This window comes from Myotis myotis, unplaced genomic scaffold (assembly GCF_014108235.1).
Source record: "Myotis myotis isolate mMyoMyo1 unplaced genomic scaffold, mMyoMyo1.p scaffold_m19_p_3, whole genome shotgun sequence".
Classification (NCBI taxonomy): Eukaryota; Metazoa; Chordata; class Mammalia; order Chiroptera; family Vespertilionidae; genus Myotis; species Myotis myotis.
The window spans coordinates 208408295-208420930 of NW_023416335.1; the positions used below are offsets into that span (position 1 = coordinate 208408295).

General features: G+C 45.6%; 1 protein-coding gene across 2 annotated transcripts in view; it reads left to right on the forward strand.

The window, feature by feature from the left end:
* The window catches only part of GRAP2 (GRB2 related adaptor protein 2), a 71960-nt gene that overhangs the window by 23247 nt on the left and 36077 nt on the right, over positions 1 to 12636 (forward strand). The window contains exon 1 of one of the 2 annotated variants that reach the window (XM_036300578.1): positions 191 to 399. The exons of the other annotated variant lie outside the window; for it this stretch is intronic. The gene's annotated coding sequence lies outside the window, so the exon portion shown is untranslated. Of the gene's footprint in view, positions 1 to 190; positions 400 to 12636 lie in introns of those variants that run through there. 2 annotated transcript variants of the gene reach the window in all.

The window sequence follows — 12636 nt, forward strand, 5'->3', positions numbered from 1 at the left end:
CCAACAACCAAAAATGACAGTTAGCTCCATAAGCCCTCTACAAGAAAAAAATGCGAAAGAACAAAAGAACCTCAAGCAGAAGGAAGTGGCTATGCTTTTTGTGTGTGTTTTTTCTGTGCGTTTGAGCCAGGGGTGGGGGAGATTTATCAAAGCATTCTATGCTGGGCAGGTTCATGTAAGTCTGAGTTCCTCAAGGGTTGGCTTTAGAAGCTGTTAGGAAAATTCATTGCCATGCAGGAGTCAGGGGACTGGTTTTTATTCCGCTGGAAATTGTTAATGGGGACGGCATTAGCGGCTCCTTATCGCTTTGCCTGATAGAGAGACAGCAGGTTCACCCAAGCAATTCTGGAGCCCTGATCACTGCCAATTAGGGGAGCATTGTCTGGCTGACATAACCAAGTGAGTATAAATATATTTATTGTGATTAGAACGGGGAAGGGAGACAGCAGAGAGGTTGAAGCAGAAGCTGCCACCCCCTTGCCTGGCTCCGGCTTGTATCAAACTCAGCGTGTCTGTCACCAGGTGCTCAGTAAAAGGGGTCACAGCTTCTTAAGGTGGAAGGCACCGTGAGAATTTGAGACTAGCATTGTTTTTCCCAGAAGGGACCCCGTCTCTCCTCATTTTCCCTCCTCTCTTCTTCCCTTTTTGAAATAATTCAGCAAAAGCTGAATAGGGAAGAGAAACCAGATGCCACGTTGATCACATTTTAATTCCACCCTGTTGGCCATGCCGCCCCACTCAGCTTACCTGCAATTCAAAGTAATCTCGGGGAATAATACTGTGACAGGACTTGCCCCCTCTCTGCCTGCCTGGGTGTGCGAGTCTGTCTGGCATGGGTCTTTCTCATTGTGGACTTACGGGACTTTCGTGGGAATATCTGTGATGTGTCTCAGAGCTGGGATTGAAAGGCCCCGATAAAAATAGTCCCCTGCAGTGGACTAGATATGGAAGGAATTTCAACAGCTAAAAAAAATAGGAGGGCGGTGTTTAAGTCCCATCTGGTGGCATTCTTGTCTGACTGGAGAGTGGGGTTTAAGCATCTGCACAGATTTCAAAATGCAGGCGGCATTTATTCATCCCCAGACAAATGGCCAAGTCACATGGTTATAGGAGTGGTCAACAACCGAATTTCAGCTCATGGCTGAATTGGAACTCCGGCCAATGCAGGGCCAGTCCATCAGACATGTGACTTTTCTTTTCTCACCCTTGACTATTGGATGTAGGGAGCAGCTCTAGGGTTAAGCCTCCGGCTGACCTGTGGCAGGGCCACAAACAAATCCCAGCCTGGAGGGCAGAGCTCTCTCAGCATAATTAAGCCTGACCTTGTAGCCCTCCCTAATTCTTTCCTAAATAGCTAATGGGCTGTGGGAGGTACAGCAAGTGTTGTCAAAACAAGAACAGTTGTATACATGTTAATCTACCCTTGTTATAATCAGATTATAAAATAAAGGATCAGCTTGCAGGCTCGGTCTTTTGGGTCCTCATCCAGGCACAGGAGATCCACCCAGCTGTATTCTCTTGTCTGTCTTTTCTTCAATCCTTCACCACCTCTCCTCAGGTTCACCTTTGGCCGTGCTTGTGCAGCACAATTGGATAACAGCAGTTACAGAGCTGAATTGATTTCAGCTACTTCCCTTAGCTCTCCTCGTGTGTGCTGCTCTGTTCCGCACTTGAGGGCTGGAGACACTTCCCACCGGCTATAGCAGAGTGAGGAGCCCCCTCCCCTGGGTCCTGTTCCCTTCAGTTTGTCTTCACAACCGCAGATTGCTCTCAGGCTGTCTTCTTGAATATTTCAAAAATGATTTTATTTCTGGTGGCACAGATGTAATATGCAACCATATTAAGGAAGGTGTAGATACACAAAATAAATAAGGGGCCCATGTAGGAGAAATGTCATCTGTAGATATCACTTAGCCTAAAGACATCTGACCATCCTTATTCAGCCTATTCCTGCTAAATGTTTCCTCCTTCAGCTGCTCAAAAATTGTGAGGCCAAACTCTTCTCACCTAGCTACCAGAAATGTGTGTTCCCTTGGCTTTTCAGATCATGATGGACAAAACGCTTTTTTCCCCTGTCTTCTGCCTCTTGTGAGCAATATTGTTTTTGGGGAACTGGAGCTCATTTATCTCCAAGGCAGAAAGAAAGTCATTCCATATTTATCCGTTAACAAATTACCACTTACAGTGAAAATACGGAGGAGCTCTCGCGCTCTGCGGCAAATGAGGTTATCCGTCTTGACTGAACCTTGGCTGATGGACAGCCACCGTTCCCTTCAAGTTGGCTTAATTTTCTCTCGTTGGTTTTCATTGCTTTATAGCAAAGAGAATTCTTGGCTCTTTGTTTGATTCTGCTTTTGAGGAATGGGCCTGTCTCCTCGGGGTGGTTTGTTTTGTGAGTTGGTTGGATTAAACCCCTAACATTTATCGAGTAGCCTATTGTGTTGGGTGCTGTGGGTTCCTCTGAAGTCCTCCCTGCTTGAAAGGCGGATGAAGTCACTAATCTGAATGCTAACTCCCTTCTAATCCATTGTCTTTCTGCCATGTAAATGGGGACATGAAATCGCCATTGAACAAGAGACAGTGGGGTGTCATAAACTGAGCTTGAATTCTGTAGTCAGCAAGACCTAGGTTGTACTGCTGTGCAATCTTGTGTCGCACATTCTTTGTTATAAATACTCGTGGGAACAACAGAACAGTCTGTTGTTCTTCTTTGCTCTTCTCCATAATGAGATAAAGCCAAACAGACAGTGAAGAGCCTGGTCTAACTAGGTGGTACAAATTACAGATGACTGACTGTAAGAAGGTATTTTTGGCCTGAACATTTAGGTGGCATTCATGTTGTATTTGATACATGTCACTTAGTTAAGAGGCTAAAACCTCTTGAACACACACAAAACTCTTGATCTGGTTGGACATTACATCTAGCAACATTTTGATTCTTTTTATTCAATGTACTTCTCACTAGGAAGTGGTAAAAGAGATGATAACAGTCCAGTTAATAGTATTGTCCCAATGTCAGTTTCCTGGGTTTGAAACTGTACTATGGTGATGTAAGATGTCACCATTAAAGACAGCAGCATAAAGGGTACAGGGGAACTCTCTGTACTATTTTTATTTCCTGTGGGTTTATTATTATTTCAAAATAAACATATTTAATGAGAGAGAATACAAGTGGGATTGCAATTAGGAAATGAGTGTTCATCTTGGTTTTAGTCCCTGCCTGGACAAATATTTACATTTTGTTTACCTCCTCCTCTCCTTTTCACATATAGACTTTGTGAGCAGTCAGATGTAGGAGCTCAGGCTCATTTTTCTATAGAAGAGAAGAAAGTAGAATAAGCCAAGAGAACCACTGCCAACATCAGATTAGAAGTCCTACTTCCTGCCTCTCCCCAACCCCCTTCACCTACACAAACTTACTTCCTTCCTTCCATTCAACGGGAGATGCCACACCTGCTCTACAAACGAAGTCCTTCACCTGCACAAGGCATCCATCCCTTCCTGCTGTTTCCAAAGGCTCAGTCCTTCTGTGTAATCCTCCCTTGTGAGTGCCTTCTGACCTGGGGTTTTAACAGCCACCTGTATGAGAATAGCTCCCAAATTGATTTGTCTACTCATATCTTTTTGCTGGGATCCACACCTACATACTCACCCCCTGACTAGGAATCTCTACCTAGTTGTATCACATTTCACACTCCTTCCAATTTATCTTTTCTTCCTATATTCCCTTATCTCTGAAAATATTGCCATCTACCATATTGCTCACGGCAGAAATGTAAGAGCCATTCCTCGACCCACACTGCCCAATATTGCAGCCTCTAGCCACATGTGCTATTAAGTACTTCAGATATGGTTAGTTTAAGTTGAAATGTGCAGTAAGTGTAAAATACACTCCAGACTTGGTTCAGAAAGAAGAGTGCAAAATAGTTTGATAATATTTTACACTGATTTCATGTTGAAATGACAATATTTTGGATATATTAGGTCAAATAAAATAAATTACTAAAAATAGTTTCCTCGTACTTTTTAATGTGCTTCTAGAATATTTTAAATTACCTGAGAGGTTTGCACTGTATTTCTATTAGATAATGCTGCTCTAGACTTACCTGCCTTTTAGCCACTCCCAATTGACCAAGAACTCACAGTGATTCTCTCAAGTCAAGACACGGACAATATTAGTTAAGTGAACAGGCTGAATTTGAATCCTGGCTCCACATATTTTGATCCATATGAATCTGGACATGTATTTAATAACTCTTTGAACCTCAGTTTCCTCACCTGTCAGATGCATATAAAATAGTTCTTACTCCTCAGGTTCTTGCAAGCATAAAATGAGATGATATGTAGAAAACACTTGCTATGGAGATAAAAGCATGTGCAAAGGCCCCAAAGTCAAAAGAAAGAACATGGTCTCTCGTCATATTTCAGGCCTTCATCATTTCTAGCCACGACTTACAATAGTCTTTCCATGTCCAGTTCACCCTGCCCTCCAGTCTCTCACACTGCCACCAGATTAAACATTTCATAATGCAAATCTTATTAGTATTTTAGTTATTCCCTATCACCTTTTGGATAAAGTCCAAAGTCCTTGGCATGTATGCAAGGGCCTCCATGGCCTGCCCTCATCCGAATCACGGTCCCACCCCCTGCCAGTCCGTGATGGCCACAATGAACCAAATGGGCTCCCCAACTCCTATCTACACATACTGTTCTCTCTATCTATGATGTACATGCCCTCTACTTGTCTACAAAACTGAGTTTATTCGTCACCTCGTTTGGGAAGCTTCCCTGGTCCCTCCTGCACCTGTGCCCATCCCAGCATGGAGTAGGAACCACTCCTTTGGGCTTCTCAACCACTTGAGGTTTGACTCCACCATCACACTGCTCTCACTTTTCTGGTCGACTTGTCTGTCTTTTCTACAAGACTATGAACCAGCTGAGGCCCAGGATGGGTTCTCTAGTCCACTCTGGATCTCCATGCTGAGCACAGTACTTGGCACAAAGTAGGGCCTAGTAAATGTTTGTTGAGTGAATGCATGAAGGGTAAGGAGCATGGGAGCCCAGTGGCGTCAGGCAGCAGAAAATCTGAAGATTAGCTCACGGAGAAATCGCTGCTTCTTGGCCATGCAGACAGTTGGGAGAGAGAGGAAAGAATCTGGGCAAGGAGTCAGTAATGGAGGATTTGAAGTGAAAGACTATAAAGAAGAAAAGATCATGAAAAAAAACAGAACTACATTTGGTATTGCTGGTGGTTTAGTAACTTCCTCTACATGGTTCCAGGAAGAGACGGGCTCTAGGAAGGCACAGATCATATAAAGAAAGGACAAGATAGCAGCAGCCAGTTTGAGGATTATTTGTCATCAGGAGTGGATGCATGGTGACACAAGTAAATGTCAACCTGGTGACTACGTGATGGGACTAATAATTTACTGGGGCTGCTGCCTAGGAATTTTTTACTGTGGTGCAAATGCCAAGCATGGAAAATTTTGACAATTTATAGATATGGGAAAGCAGATAGTGAATTTGAGAATAATAACGTGAAATGCCAGAATAATCACAAGAGGAATATCTGAATATGTAAGAGGGCTGAGAGGATTCCTGCTTTATCACAAGTTTGGATTACAAGAAAATCTATATATATATAAAAGTCAAGCAACCAGAACGACGGAACGACCGACCGGTCGCTATGACATGCACTGCAGTGGCCAACTGGCCTGATTGGGGCCCCAATTGGCCCCCAGCAACCTCCCGCAGCCCTTCCCCCCACCAGCCCAGCCCCGATTGGACCCCACCCATGCACGAATTTATGCACCAGGCCTCTAGTTTACTAATAAAAACAGAAATTTCCATATACAAGACCCACTTATCAAAACTTGTAGTGTTCCATAATACATACTGATAAAAGGATGCCTTTTGACCTACACAATATTAAAAAGAACAAGTAATACAAGAAAGGTAGAGAAAGAAAGTAGGACATTTTGAAGCTCGTAGGATACACATAGAAAATATGTACTTCTGCGTGCAAGCCATAACCTTGACAACAACACCTTAAGGCTTCACTCCAAGACCTCAGGTCTCACTCCACAGGTTAGCCCACTTCCCAATTTTCATATAAGAGATCTTGTGGGAGAGGCATGTGTGAGTTGAAGGGGCACAAGGGAAATCAAGATGAGACGATGGAAAATTGAGATGATTCCTTGTCATGGTTCTTGACACTGAAATTTCCATGGAGAAGGTGAAATTTTAAGTTATACTAGGAAACTATTTGTTGTTCATCTGAATTCAATTTGAACTGGGCATTCTGTATTTTGTCTAGCAGCCCTCCCTGATGAGGTATGCACTTTCTCCTTCATGCCTCCCTAGAGCCACAGACAGCATGTCTCAGTCGTCAACTGTTGGTGCATAAAGTAGCCATAGCTAACAACTATTGAGAGCCCACTATGTGCCAGGCGCCATACTAAGTGGTTTAGATGGATATTCTTCACAAGAACACTATGGGGCAGGCATTACTATTATTTCTGTTTTAAAGATGAAGAAACTGAGGCTCAGAGAATTAAATAACTTGCTCAGAGTCCCCCAGATAGCTAGTGGTAGAGCCAGGATTTGGACTCTGGGCAGCCTGACTCCAAAATCACAGGCATTTACCCACCTCACTTGACATGGCACAGCACTAAGCCAGGGGTAGATACACTGAGTCCCCAGAAGAATAAAAGAACTCGAGCACAGGGTACAATGGGCTGGCTCTGTGGAAGGCCTTGAAGGAGTAGTTGAACTTAGACCAGGAGCTTTTGTTTAAGTTAGAAAAATGGGCCCCTAACTTTAGACAGAAGCAGTCCCATACCAGAACTCACAGCTTGACTACAAGAGCACCAGATGGCCCTGCCCAGTGTTGTTCAGTGTTTAGAGCGTCACCCCCACACCAAATGTTCTCAGGTTCAAGTCCCAGTCAAAGGCACGGTTAATCCCCAGCTCCAGTCAGGGTGCATGCAGAAGGCAACCAGTCGATGTGTTTCTTTCACATCAATGTTTCTCTCTCTCTCTCTCTCTCTCTCTCTCTCTCTCTCTCTCTCTCTCTCTCCCTCCCTCCCTCCCTCCCTCCCTCCCTCCCTCCCTCTCCCCCCCCTCCCTCCCTTCCATTCTCACTAAAAATCAACGGAAAACCTCAAGTAAGGATTAGAAGAAGAAGAGCACCAGATGGACTTTAACCCACTGCAGGCTCAGCCAGGGGCCCTTGTCCAGCGAACATGCATGACTGTACAGAGCAGCCTGAGTTAGATGACAAAGAAAAACCAGTGCAGAGGTGAAGATGCAGATGGGGAGCTTAGAGAATAATGAGAAACCATTTTCTAAAGCGCACTGTAGGGGGCATGTGGTTTCTGAACTCAATTTAGAGACAGGATCGGGGAGATTGCTGAAGGCACAAAATGATAGTGGATCAAATGGGGACATGACTCCAGGTGTACGTCAGAAAGCTTCAACACATGGGTTGCTGCTCCATCAGGCAGGAGGAATGGGTGGAGGGAGAATGAGGCATGGTATGTAAGGTGACAGCAGCTTGTTTAGAAGACATTAAAAGAAAACTCAATAGCCTGGAAAAGAGGACAAGGAATAGGGAACAGAAAACACAAAAGAGGGAAAATGGGTGAGAAGATTAATTTCTTCCACTTAGCATTTTCCCACGTGCGGCCCTAAAGGGAGAGGTGACCCTGTTCTCGTTTGTTTTCTTCTCCTAAAGAGTAATTAGACTGGCATACAAGGAAAGGGCCACAGGTGCAGCACGGTGGCTTTAGCAAGGCATCTGGTTACATTGTTCATGATACCCTACAGAATAAAGTGCAGAGAGGCAGGCCGAATGATAACTACTTAATCTGGTGGGTTTGGAGTTGATACTCAAAGAATGTTGATTCATAGATTAATGACAACCTGGAGGAGACGAGTCTTTAGGGAAGAAGCTGAGTTCCGAGATAACTGATTTACTTATGATCACGCAGCTGAGGAAGAAAGGAGTCAGGATTCAAACCCAGCTCTGCGTGACCCCAAAGCTCGTGTTCTGCTTACTATGGAATAAAGACCAAAAAGGCATTATGTTTGCTTATGAAAAAAGAGCTGGAAGAGATAACCAGAGGACAGGAATTCAAATCCATGCCCAAAAGAATTGTGACTGATGGAAGAAACTGCCCACGGGGGAAGGCAAAAACAAGGTGAATGGCAAACAGATTAAATGTGAGCTCACATTTTGGTTCCCAAAAATCCCCTGAAGAATTAGAGAGGCCTGGCCGACTCTGCTTCACAGTGGACAACACTTGGGGTTTTGTCGTAATGGTTGTTGTTGAACTCCCTGACAACCAACAGTGTAACACATCATTAAAGATCTGTGCAGCCCTGGCCAGCGTGCTCAGTGGTTAGAGCATCAGCCTGTGCACTGGAGGGTCAAGGGTTCAATTCTTGGTCAAGGGCACATATGTGGGCTGCAGGTCCAATCTCTGGCCCCAGTTGAGGCATGTATGGGAGGCAACTAATAGATGTGTCTCTATCATATCAATGTTTCTCTCTCTTTTCCTTCCCTTTTCTCCCCCTCCCCCTCTCTCTAAAAATCAATGGAAAAAATACCCTCACTACTCAGGCAAGGATTTTATATATATACTAGAGGCCCGGTGCACAAAAATTTGTGCACTCGGTGGGGAGGGGGTGTCCCTCAGCCCGGCCTGTGCCCTCTCGCAGTCTGGGACCCCTCAGGGGATGACCACCTGCTGGCTTAGGCCTGCTCCCCAGGGGATTGGGCCTAAGATGGCAATCAGACATCCCTCTGGCACCCTGGCAGCCCTCGGGGGATGTCCACTTGCCAGCGGGGAGCAGGCCTAAACTGCAGTCGGACATCCTTAGCACTGCTGTGGAGGCAGGAGAGGCTCCCACCACCACCGCTGTACTGGCAGCCATCAGCCTGGCTTGTGGCTGAGCAGAGCTCCTCCCATGTGAGAGCGCCCTGACCACCAGAGGGCAGCTCCTGCATTGAGCGTCTGCCCCCTGGTGGTCAGTGTGTGTCATAGTGACCAGTCATTCCCAGTCCTTCTGCTGTTAGGGTCAGTTTGCATATTACCCTTTTACTATATAGGATAGAGGCCTGGTGCACGGGTGGGGGCTGGCTGGTTTGCCCTGAAGGGTGTCCCGGATCAGGGTGGGGGTACCGCTTGGGTGCCTGGCCAGCCTGGATGAGGGGATGATGGCTGTTTGCAGCTGGTCACACCCTCTTCAGGGTGGGGTTCCCCACTGGGGTGCCTGGCCAGTCTGGGTGAGGGGCTGAGGGCCATTTTCAGGCTGGCGGGTGACTGAAGCTCCCAACCTCTCCTTTTTTCTTTTATTCTGGGATTTATTTACCTTCTATGGCTGTCACTGGAGCTGAGAGCTGGCTTTAGCTCTGAGACTCAACTCCAGCTCTGAGACCTCGGCTGCTGAAAGCAGGTATCTGGGTTTGTTTGGCTTCTATATTTGAAACACTGTTGCAGCTCCAGCTCTGAGGCCCGGCTGGCTGAAAGCAGGTTTCTGGGGTTTGTTTAGCTTCTATAATTGCAACATTGTTTCTTAGAGTGCAGCTCAGAGGCCAGCAGTGGCAGGCAGGGAACCTTGGCTTTCTCCATCACTGGAGCAAGCAAGCCTCCTGTTCGCTTCAGCTTCCTGGCTGCCGGCCACCATGTTGGTTGGCAGTTAATTTGCATATCGCCCTGATTAGCCAATGGGAAGCATGTTGGAGCTATGGTTAATTACCATGTTTGTCTATTATTAGATAGGATATCTGCTGTACAGATAAAGTAATTAAATAGTCCCATTCTACTCAGTCCAGCTCAGACCACCCCTTGAACACTGGGTTCAATTCCAGGTAACACATTCTGAGAAGAACATTGAAAAACTGTGATGTGACCTGGAGAGCAAGGAGTCTGAGCCTTGTCACAGGGAGGCCCCTGGGGACATTTCAGCTTATCAACATGAAATTGGGGCTTGTGAACATCATCTTCATATATTCAGTGTCTTTGTTTCTTAGGGCAGAATTCAGATTGAAGATTATAGTGAGACATTTTGGTTCGCCGTAACAACTCCTGTCCCTTCAACCCCTCCCTGTGCCCATTCTCTGACATCTCAATAAATTAGGGAAAAAACAGGACAAACTTTTGGGGTCACATCCAACTTTGAGAACCTAAGATTTAGGGCCCTACCTGATCAAAACTGCCAATTAAAAAGAAACAGAATGACTTGAAACAAGACAAATACAGGTGTTCGTCAGTTTAAGCAAATTCAGATTAAGACCTAAATTTCCACTTGATGGAAGAAATTTGCACTATCATTCCTCTTATTGACAGCTCTTTAGTATCTTTATGGGGTGACTTAATATATAAAATGTAATTATCGCCAACTTTTCAGCATAGATATATCAAATTAAGCAAGGTGAGCTGTTAACACAAGTTAATATCCACTTTGGCGAGTTTTATGACCAGCGAACTGAAAAAAATGACCCACATTCAAATAATAAATGGGGCTTGGGAACATAAGTAAAAGTGACAAGAAGATTAAAGTAGCTGTGGTCGTGCAGTCATCAACTGTACCCTTTCGAGCTTTGCCCAAACAGGAATTAACGCAGCACAGACGGTGAGGGAAGGGGAGAGGACGCCGGGCGTATTTGCAGCGTTTGTGAGTGATATTTCAGCCCTGGTGACAACAGAGCTAGACCATGGAGGCTTTCAAATGTATGACAAATGAGCCGTGCTCTCCCAGCCCAAATCAATAAAAACAAACATGAAGTGAACAGAAGTGGTGGAAGGAAAAGAGAACATAAAGGCACCATAATATCCTGGTGATACATTGAGGGGAAATCGTGATGTGAATAGAAAATAGGAAGTGAAAAAAAATAAATGAAGGCTGGAGATTTGCAAAATGGTCTCTCTGTCTGTCTCCTTCTTGCCCTCCACTCACATCCACCACTGCCCCTCCCACCCTTCTTACAGGGCTCATTAGATCGGGCCTGATTCCGGATGGATATTTGTAATGCTTCAGTCACGTTGGGGTTTGACAGCAGGATTCATGGTGTCTCCGCAGACAGTTGTCATCGCTTTAGGAAACAATAAGGCTAAAACGAGGAAATGGCAAGTGACGTATCTCAGTTTCCCAACAGAGTGGGGCTCGGAGAAACCTCTCCAGCACGGTCGGTGGCTCTTTCTGTTTCATTTTGTTGTGTTGGATTGATGTTCTCCGTGATGTTCTCACGGTGTCGATTAAATAAGAAAAGTGGAGGGGATTTAAAAACAACAGCATTTTAGATACACTTTTTTTCTTATTAGATTCATGCTAAGTGAGTAATGTTTCGAGGAGAAAGAAAAAGAACTTGAAAAATGCAGAATGTATTATGGGGACATTTATTGGTGGGAAAGATTAGAAAATGAGAGAGAAAACTGACAGAAAGGAATAGAAGGAGCGTAGCTTGTAAGTTTATTAATGGAGGTTGTTTCCGTTTCTGCAATTGCCTTAAAGCACATGATTGCCTGGCCCGGGGTCAGCCACGTATATTGCAATCTTTGCCTCTTTGACCAAGGAGTTATGGGCTTGAATTCTGTGGGTGTGTGAGAATTGTTGCCACCAATTGCTTGGCTGAAGGACAGCCGACCAAGAAGGGTCGGGGACCCTAAGGTAGTTAGTAATTATCCTGAACTAGTGCAAGATGGGCACCATGTTGCTAGGACTGGCAGAGGCACGCGGTGAAGCAGGGAGCACAGCCTGAGGAGCCAGCAGGCAGGTACTCTCATCTCTCGCCTCAGTTTCTCAGCTATAAAATGTGAATGGTAGGAACAGTAATAATCCATGTAGCAGAGGGAGACCTTTGTGAAGCCCCTGGCACCTGATGGGCCATAACAGTGACTGGGACGGGTAGGGTCTGCGGGAGGCGCCTTGGTAGTCTGAGCTGGTTGTTCTGTGAGGCGTGGTTGGGTGCTCTCCCAGTGTGGCTGCCCCGGGGCTTCCTGTTTAAAGGTAGCTATGCGGTGACTGAGCTCTGGCCCCACAGCAAGGTTTAGAAGCCAAATCTGTTTTCTGTTTCTCAGCCTTCCATTTCTCCACTTCCCTTCTGTCAATGCCATCCTTTCTCTCCACTCGCTGGATTGTCTTGATTACAAGAGTGTTGTACCTTCCTATGACGTTGCAGCCAGGGCTCCTTGGTGAGGAGAGAGAGGCTAGCACTAGCCAGGGGTGTGAGGAATAATGGGGACTTGAAGAGCTAAAAAGGAGGACTGTATATGCTTAGTGGGTAAACACTTTTTATAAACCGTTTTGAAATTTTCTCTGCAAGAAAGGGTGGTAGGTAGCAGAGATGCTTTAGAGAAAGACACTAAAGTGTCAAACACCAAGGGAGAGCCGAGCATTCTCCATCCTCCTCCCTACAGTGCTGTGGGGGGAGGATTATGATCTGGATTCCTGCTGAGGAAACAGGCCTGGAGAAGTTGTTTCCCCAGCTACCAGTGAGATCTGAGATTGGAAGCAGGTCTCTCTGACGTCCGGGTCCCAGGGATCTGCACAGTTGCCGGCAGCCTCGCCTTGCAGAGAGTGCCAGCTTAAGAGAAGGATGGAATGTGCTCGAGTTTGATAGAACATGTACGT